Source organism: Spinacia oleracea, chromosome 3, assembly GCF_020520425.1.
Source record: "Spinacia oleracea cultivar Varoflay chromosome 3, BTI_SOV_V1, whole genome shotgun sequence".
In the NCBI taxonomy this organism is placed as follows: Eukaryota; Viridiplantae; Streptophyta; class Magnoliopsida; order Caryophyllales; family Amaranthaceae; genus Spinacia; species Spinacia oleracea.
In genome coordinates, this window is record NC_079489.1 from 130,172,077 (window position 1) to 130,181,221 (window position 9,145).

At 38.9% G+C, this 9,145-nt stretch overlaps 1 long non-coding RNA gene across 1 annotated transcript; it reads right to left on the reverse strand.

Moving 5' to 3' along the window:
• Positions 1-432: 432 nt before the first annotated feature.
• On the reverse strand, positions 433-1,044 carry LOC130469397 (uncharacterized). Its single transcript, XR_008929922.1, has 2 exons — positions 838-1,044; positions 433-726 (listed from the first exon to the last, which is right to left on the reverse strand). It is a non-coding gene; the product is annotated as an uncharacterized lncRNA (long non-coding RNA).
• Between the last annotated feature and the right edge of the window lie 8,101 nt (positions 1,045-9,145).

Consider the following 9,145-nt stretch of genomic DNA (forward strand, 5'->3'; position numbering starts at 1 on the left):
CTCGCGTGATGGCTTGCGAAGGAAAGCAGCAGCATCGATGCAAGGCAGCGCATGGGCTGCGCGCACATGGCCAGCGATGGCTGTGTGCGTGTGGCCCATGGGCGTGCGATCCGTGAGGTTGTTGCGTTGCGATTAGATCGTTTTGAAATTTTAATTTGAAATTTTCAGTTTACGTAATTTTAACGGATTTTTCATGAAATGCCCCTGAGGTTTGCCTTAATGCACCAAATACCCCTAAACTTTCCAGAATGCACCAAATACCCTTGAGGTTTTAAAAAATAACACAAAATGCCCTTAATGAGCATTTTCCGTCAATTCCGTTAAGTCCCCGTTAGTATGAATTTACTTGTTTGCCCTTACTCACCATTTTCTCTACTAATCCTAATATTAATACTTAATTAAAATAATTAAACCCCTAAAAAACTAATTAACTATTATCTAAAAAAATTAAGCCCCTAAAATAATCTAATTAGCTATTAAAAAAACAAAAAAAATTGACCCCAAAATGTGAATCTGCTATTCTGCTTGCTTGCTTCTTCATTTGTCTTCATCTTCACCTTTGTAATTTTGATACGACATCTTCATCATCATCATCTTCTTTCTCATCTCAAACCACCATGGAAGCAATGACCATCACCATCCTATCCCTAATTAACCGTCTCTCCTCCAATTCGCAAAACCCGCCCCTTTTTCTTTCTCACTCTCGCCCAATTTCTCTCTCCTGTTCTTCACCATCACCATCATCATCACAAAACCCAACCATCAAAACCAAACAAAATCAGCCATTATATATAAGCACCCGGAAAAATTATTCACGAAATCTTCAACAAAACATACCCCATCTCCAACCTACACGGGCGACGACGGTGGTGGAGCCTGCAATGTGATTGGGGGAGACTACCATGGCTGCTCACAATGAACTCTTCCTCTTATTTTCTTCCAAACCCAAAAAATCAACCCAAAATATCGACCCAAAAAATCACCCAAAATTGAGAAATATTATCTACAAAAATCGAAGAGAAACACCCCTTAATTTGCAGATGATTCACAATACAAAAAACACTCATAATTAGCGTTGCGATTAGATCGTTTTGAAATTTTAATTTGAAATTTTCAGTTTACGTAATTTTAATTAATTTTAAAATTAATAATTTAAATTATTTTCTTGGATTTAATTTTGAATATTGTAATTATAATAAATTTTATTTATTCTAATTATTTTACTAAAATTAAAATCATGAATTAATTTAAATACGACTGAAATTAAATTAAACTTTATGGATTCAATTATAAATTTATATGAGCTTTAAATTTTAATTAAATTTGTATGTTTCCGGTTAGACTAGAAATACATTTTTATGTTTAAAATTAGTAAAGCATATGAATTTATTGGTTTAAGTGGGAGCCCTTTTTAGTCATAAACTCTTGATTAGGTCTACAAATCCTTAAGGTTAAAACAACTTGATTAGAATTAATAAGGACTGAATAATTGGTAGATTATTGGTGCCCTTGATTAATTGCTGCAAATGTTTACGTGATGCATAATGTGTTTTACTAACCAGCTATGTGGGCCATTCATGATAATGAATGGGTGAATGGTATATATTGTATATGTACTGTTATGAAGGTTATGAAGTGACTAGTATGGCCCAAATAGGATAGAAAATATGGTCTGCGTACCATTAATTTTGAATGTAATTGGTCTAAAGTACCAAAGTTGTTTTTCAATTCAAATATGGTCTGCGTACCATCAAATAGTTGTAATTAGTTTTAATTATAGCTTATCCTATTTGAAGAAAATGATGCCTCCCACGGAGATTTTCAAGACGGACTTTGAAGTTAAAGCTTCAAGATGAAGTCGGGCCATACTAGATCACATTTATCTTATGCATGCTTTAAGTTATTTATTGCTTTAAATATGTCTTAAAATGAATGAGATCAAAAGCTTGATTATGTTGCATGATTAAGGATTTTAGTTCACTTAAAATCTAACCAACATAGTAAGAGCCTTAAGTTCCAAACTTAAAAATTGAGTTAAAAGTTGCCATGCCAAAATATACACTTGCTTGGATATCCTTTACATCAATCTAGTAATAGTTTTCGCTTAGCGAGGTGTTACTTATTGGTCCTAAAGGGGCAAGGTACACAAATAATTGTGAGTACATATTAGTTTTGGTGAAACTCAACGATATAAGTAAGGAGTCCTTTTATGTCGTGGCAAAATCGATAGGTTTACCTAATAAGTTCTTAGACGTACCTATCAACCAAGAATAGTTTCTAGACTATTAGCAAAAGGCTTTTGCTTACCTAAGATGTTTTAGGATTAAGTCGACAAACTGTGCTTAGTTCTTCAATGATTTTAGGATCTTGGTATCATTTTATTCACACCTGCCGGAACACATAACTTGAATAAAATGCTTAATAAACATTGAGTTATGCATGTATGCTAGAATTTAAGTTTATTAAGAGAAACTGTGAATGGTTATTTATTTGTTTATTCTTTTCAATTGTAGTTTTAATATGGCAAACAACAATTCATTCAACATTCGATCAATTCTCGAAAAGGAGAAATTGAACGGGAAGAACTTCCTTGACTGGCAAAGGAACTTGCAAATAGTTCTTATGCAGGAAGAAAAGGAGTATGTCCTAGAAGAGGCGATGCCCGAAGCCGCAGGCGACGGGGTCACTCAGGCAGCCCTCAATCGTTGGATTGATGCCAACAAGGATGTGAAATGTCTAATGCTCGCCACCATGAGTGCGGATCTGCAGAAAACGTTCATCAACTCAGATGCTTTCACAATCATCAGTGAGTTGAAGAACATGTTCCAAGATCTGGCTCGAGTCGAAAGATTCGAGACCCATAGGCAAATTCTTGAGACCAAGCTTAAGAAAGGCGAGCCCGTAAGTCCACATGTTCTCAAAATGATTATACTCATTGAGAATATGAGTCGGCTGGATCAGCAATTTTCTCAGGAAATGGCTATAGACACCATCCTCCATTCTCTTCATAGCGGGTATGATCAGTTCAAACTGAACTACAGTATGAATAGTCTGGACAAAACGCTCACTGAGCTTCACGGTATGCTGAAGACCGCTGAAAAGACGCTCAAAAGTGATAAGCAGGATGTGCTTATGGTGCGTGGGGGCAAGTTCAAGAAATCTGGAAAGAAGAGGAATGCTAAGAAAGGTGGCAACAAGGCCAGCCCAACTAAGCAAACTGGCGCCAAATCTGTAAAGAGGAAGGTCAGTCAACCCACTTCTGAATCCGAATGCTTCTACTGCAAGAAGAAGGGGCATTGGAAGAGAGATTGCTTGAAGCTAAAGGAAGATTAGAAGAACGGAACAGTCGTTCCATCTTCAGGTATTTTCGTTATAGACTGTATACTTGCTAATTCAACTTCTTGGGTATTAGATACAGGTTGTGGCTCACACTTATGTTCCAATCCACAGGGACTAAGAAGAAGTAGAAAGTTAAGCAAGGGTGAAGTCGACCTACGAGTGGGAAATGGAGCACGGATTGCTGCATTAGCTGTAGGAACTTACTATTTGTCGTTGCCCTCCGGGCTAGTTTTGGAACTGGAAGAATGTTTCCATGTTCCAAGTCTTACTAAAAACATCATTTCAGTTTCTTGCTTAGATGCTAAGGGATTTTCCTTTTTAATAAAAGACAATAGTTGTTCGTTTTATTCTAAAGAGATGTTTTATGGATCTGCTAGATTAGTCAATGGACTTTATTTATTAGATCACGACAAACAAGTATATAACATAAATACCAAAAAGGCCAAAAAGGATGATTCAGATCTCACCTATCTGTGGCATTGTCGATTAGGCCATATAAACTTGAAACGCTTAGAAAGACTTCAAAAGGAAGGAATTATAGAACCATTTGACTTAGAGGATTATGGTAAATGCGAATCATGTTTACTTGGCAAAATGACAAAGCAACCTTTCTCTAAAGTTGGAGAAAGAGCAAATGAACTATTGGGTTTAATCCATACAGATGTATGTGGACCAATGAGTACGAATGCTAGAGGTGGTTTCAGCTACTTTATCACTTTCACTGATGACTTCAGTAGATATGGTTATGTCTACCTAATGAAGCATAAGTCTGAATCCTTTGACAAATTCAAGGAATTTCAGAGTGAAGTAGAGAATCAATTAGGCAAGAAGATTAAGGCATTGCGGTCTGATAGAGGCGGTGAATATCTGAGCTATGAATTTGATGACCATCTGAAAGAATGTGGAATTCTATCAGAATTGACTCCTCCTGGAACACCACAATGGAACGGTGTGTCAGAACGGAGGAACAGAACCTTGCTAGACATGGTCAAGTCAATGATGGGTCAGGCCAAACTTCCATTAGAATTTTGGGGACATGCACTAAATACAGCTGCACTCACTATAAATAGAGCTCCGTCTAAAGCTGTCGAAAAGACTCCATATGAATTATGGTTTGGAAAACCTCCAAATGTGTCTTTTCTGAAGATTTGGGGATGTGAAGTATACGTCAAACGATTAATTTCAGACAAACTTCATCCAAAATCTGACAAATGTATCCTTGTGGGCTATCCAAAGGAAACAAAGGGGTATTACTTCTACAATACATCTGAGAACAAGGTGTTTGTTGCTCGAGATGGTGTCTTTTTGGAGAAAGATCATATTTCCAAAATAACAAGTGGGTGAAAAGTAGACCTCGAAGAAATTCGAGTCGAACAACAAACTCTAGAGAATGCTCAAGATGACATTCAGGATGAAACTCAGAGACCTTTAGAAGAATCTGGTGAGAATCATGGTCAATCTAGAAATGTTACCCCGCGTAGGTCGCAAAGATATAGATCTCAACCGGAAAGGTACTTAGGTATTTTGACGAACGAGAGCTATGACGTTCTATTACTTGAAAGTGATGAACCTGCGACTTACAAACAAGCTATGACGAGCCCTAGCTCCAAGCAATGGCAAGAAGCCATGCAATCTGAATTAGACTCCATGTCTGAAAACCAAGTATGAGATTTGGTCGATTTGCCAGATGGCTACCAAGCCATTGGAAGCAAATGGGTTTTCAAACTGAAAAAGGACAAGGATGGGAAACTTGAAGTTTTCAAAGCTAGATTGGTTGCAAAAGGTTACAGGCAAGTCCACGGTGTGGATTACGATGAAACCTTTTCACCAGTTGCAATGCTAAAGTCTATTCGGATAATGTTAGCAATCGCTGCATATTACGATTACGAAATATGGCAGATGGATGTCAAAACTGCTTTCTTAAACGGCGTTTTAACAGAAACTGTGTTTATGACACAGCCTGAAGGTTTTGAGGATCCAAAGAATGCTAAAAACGTATGCAAGCTAAAGAAGTCAATCTACGGATTGAAGCAGGCATCCAGGAGCTGGAAAATACGTTTTGATGAAGCAGTCAGTGACTTTGGTTTCATCAAGAACGCAGATGAATCTTGTGTATACAAGAAGGTCAGTGGGAGCAAAATTGCTTTCCTAGTATTATATGTCGACGACATATTACTTATCGGAAATGACATTCCTATGTTGAACTCTGTCAAGATTTGGCTTGGGAAATGTTTTTCGATGAAAGATCTAGGAGAAGCACAGTACATATTGGGCATCAAGATTTACAGAGATAGATCTAAAAGGATGATTGGACTTAGTCAAAGCACTTATATCAATAAGGTGCTTGATAGGTTCAAGATGGCGGACTCCAAACGAGGCTACCTACCCATGTCTCATGGAATGACTCTAAGCAAGAATCAGTGCCCAAAAACACTTGATGAGCGTAGACGAATGAATGGGATTCCATATGCATCATTGATTGGTTCAATAATGTATGCTATGATATGTACACGCCCGGATGTTGCGTACGCACTCAGTGCTATGAGCAGATACCAGTCAGACCCAGGAGAGGCGCATTGGACTGTGCCAAGAATATTCTGAAGTACCTGAAAAGGCACAAAGATGACTTCCTGGTCTATGGTGGAGATGATGAATTAATTGTTAAAGGCTATACAGACGCAAGTTTCCAAACCGACAAAGATGATTTCAGATCACAGTCTGGGTTTGTCTTCTGCCTCAACGGAGGAGCAGTAAGCTGGAAAAGTGCTAAGCAAAGCACCATTGCGGATTCTACAACTGAAGCGGAGCACATTACTGCACATGAAGCAGCAAAGGAAGCTATATGGCTAAGGAAGTTCATAGGTGAACTTGGTGTAGTCCCCTCCATTAAAGGACCAATAGCCCTGTATTGTGATAATAACGGAGCTATTGCACAGGCAAAGGAGCCTAGACACCACCAGAGAGTCAAGCATGTACTTCGTAGATTTCACCTTCTACGAGAGTTCGTTGAAAGAAAAGAAGTCGAGATAAACAAGATTGGAACTGATGACAACATATCAGATCCATTAACTAAACCTCTGCCGCAGGCGAAGCACAACTCGCACACTGCAGCTATGGGAATCAAGCATATTGGAGAATGGCTTTGATGACCCTGTTTAATGTTTTAAAGTTTTAGAGTTTAAATCTTTGTAAAAAATTATTGGTTAATCATTCACAATAAATGAAAAGAATTCATTTTTCCATTTAATTTATGGTTTATTAAATGATGAGTCCCTTCAATTTGACGATATATTCAAGATAGACTGTCAGGACTAGTCCTGTGACTAAGAAATGTCTATCAAGTGAACTTGAATGTCAAAGGTTTAAAATGGTCCCTAGTCGGAGTTTTCTATAAAATTGGACGCATAGAAAACGTTAGACGACTAGAATGCAAGATGACTAGTAGTTCTGTTTCTTGAACTATGTGGACATGGCAATGTCATAATCATTTGCATAGATACTTACTTTGGGAAGACTAGTATCGGACAAGACCTATGAAACTTATTGTAAGAGATGAAAATCTGTCATAAGTAAATTTCATTAAAATTATTAGACACTAAATCCTCAATACCTGAGTGATTTGAGATTACTTGTTTGAGAACTGGTTGCTTTGACGTTGACCAACCGTCGCACCGTAAAAGGAGGCTATAAAGGCAACGCTCAGGTAATCACCTATCAAACGAAGTCTAATCTCAAGATCGCAAGATTGGGATTGTCCTCCCATAAATCGGGATGAGATGCTTAAAAGTTGTACAAGGCCACTCGGAGAGCTAGAAACTGTGAAATGCATGGCCGTGCTCGGATGAATCATAGGCTATGATTATCTGTTTATTTGATCAGTTGAACTCTGAAACCGAGAAACACGTCTGGACATAATAAGGATGACAACTCTTACCTTATGTTCAAGAGCAAGCATCGAGCGACAAAGGAATTAGGAAATGCACACTTGTCCCTAAGGACAAGTGGGAGACTGAAGGAAATAATGCCCTTGGTCCAAGTATGCATTCAATGTTAAGTCTAATAAATGCGGTTCAGTATTAATTAACAAGTTAATAATTCAGTGAGATCAAGTGAGCTGAATGCCTAGCTAGAGGCCGCTTCAGTTCAAGTGGAATTAATGATATTAATCCACGGCTTACTCTTGACTGAACCCGTAGGGTCACACAAATAGTACGTAAACGGATCAAGTATTTAATGGCATTAAATACTCCATCTATGGATATTCGGAATCGACGGATCTTGGTTTCAGTGGGAGCTGAGATCGTCACAGGCAAGAAATGAATACTCCGGAAACGATGATATTGCCGGAAACGGAAATATGGATCGTATCGGAAATATAAATATTATCCAAGTCGTAGATGTTGCCGGAAACGGAAACATGGTACGTATCGGAAAATATTATCGGAAATGGAAATATTGCCGGAATCGGAAATATTGCCGGAAACGGAAATATTGTCAGAATCGGAAATATTATCGGAATCGGAAAATAATTCCGGAAACGGAAATATTAAATATTTGTTCGAAATGGAAATTAATTCCGGAATCGGAAATATTAAATATTGTTCGTATCGGAAATGAATTCTGGATTCGGGAATTTAATCCGAAGCGTATCGTACGAATTAGCATCGGACGAGGCCCGCTAGACGAAGGCCCAGCACGAAGCCAGGCCATCGCCCAGCGAGCCAACACGCACCATCGCGTGCCAAGCCTCGACCAGGCCCAGCGCAAGGCCAGGCCCAGCCAAGGCCTGGGGCGCGCGCGCGAGAGCACAACAACAGTGGGCCGAGCGCTGTGCGCCTAGCGTGGGCCGCAAGGCTTGCGCGGGTGTACGGTGCTCGTGCAATGCTTGTGCGGGAATCCTAAAGCAATCGGGATTCGAAATATGATTAAATCCTAAAACTATTAGATAATGATTATTTAATTAGAGTCCTAGTAGCATTATAATTAAATAAATTAGTATCCTAATAGGATTCCAAATCCTTTTCCATAACTCTATAAATAGGTGCCTAGGGTCACATATTTACATAGAGAATTCAAGTATTCAAAGTGAGTTTTTGAGAGCAAAATTCAATTACACAATTGCCTATAAAAGTGCCGAAAATAATAGTACCTTAAGGGCGATTCTAGTTGGTCAATCTTAAGGCGGATCCGGACGTGCTGTGGACTATCTACGGAGGGACGACACTTGGAGTCCTAAAGACTTGTTCTTGTTCGGTTCGGGCGCAGCTAGGGAAGGCACGCAACAAAGAGTATGCATCTAAACTATGCTCAATGATTATGTGTAAATAATATGTTTTCCTGGCTATATGGTTTTTCCGCAAGATTTATGAATTGTCATATGTATCATAACCTAACACGAACTCTCGTAGAAGGTGAAATCTACGAAGTACATGCTTGACTCTCTGGTGGTGTCTAGGCTCCTTTGCCTGTGCAATAGCTCCGTTATTATCACAATACAGGGCTATTGGTCCTTTAATGGAGGGGACTACACCAAGTTCACCTATGAACTTCCTTAGCCATATAGCTTCCTTTGCTGCTTCATGTGCAGCAATGTACTCCGCTTCAGTTGTAGAATCCGCAATGGTGCTTTGCTTAGCACTTTTCCAGCTTACTGCTCCTCCGTTGAGGCAGAAGACAAACCCAGACTGTGATCTGAAATCATCTTTGTCGGTTTGGAAACTTGTGTCCGTATAGCCTTTAACAATTAATTCATCATCTCCACCATAGACCAGGAAGTCATCTTTGTGCCTTTTCAGGTACTTCAGAA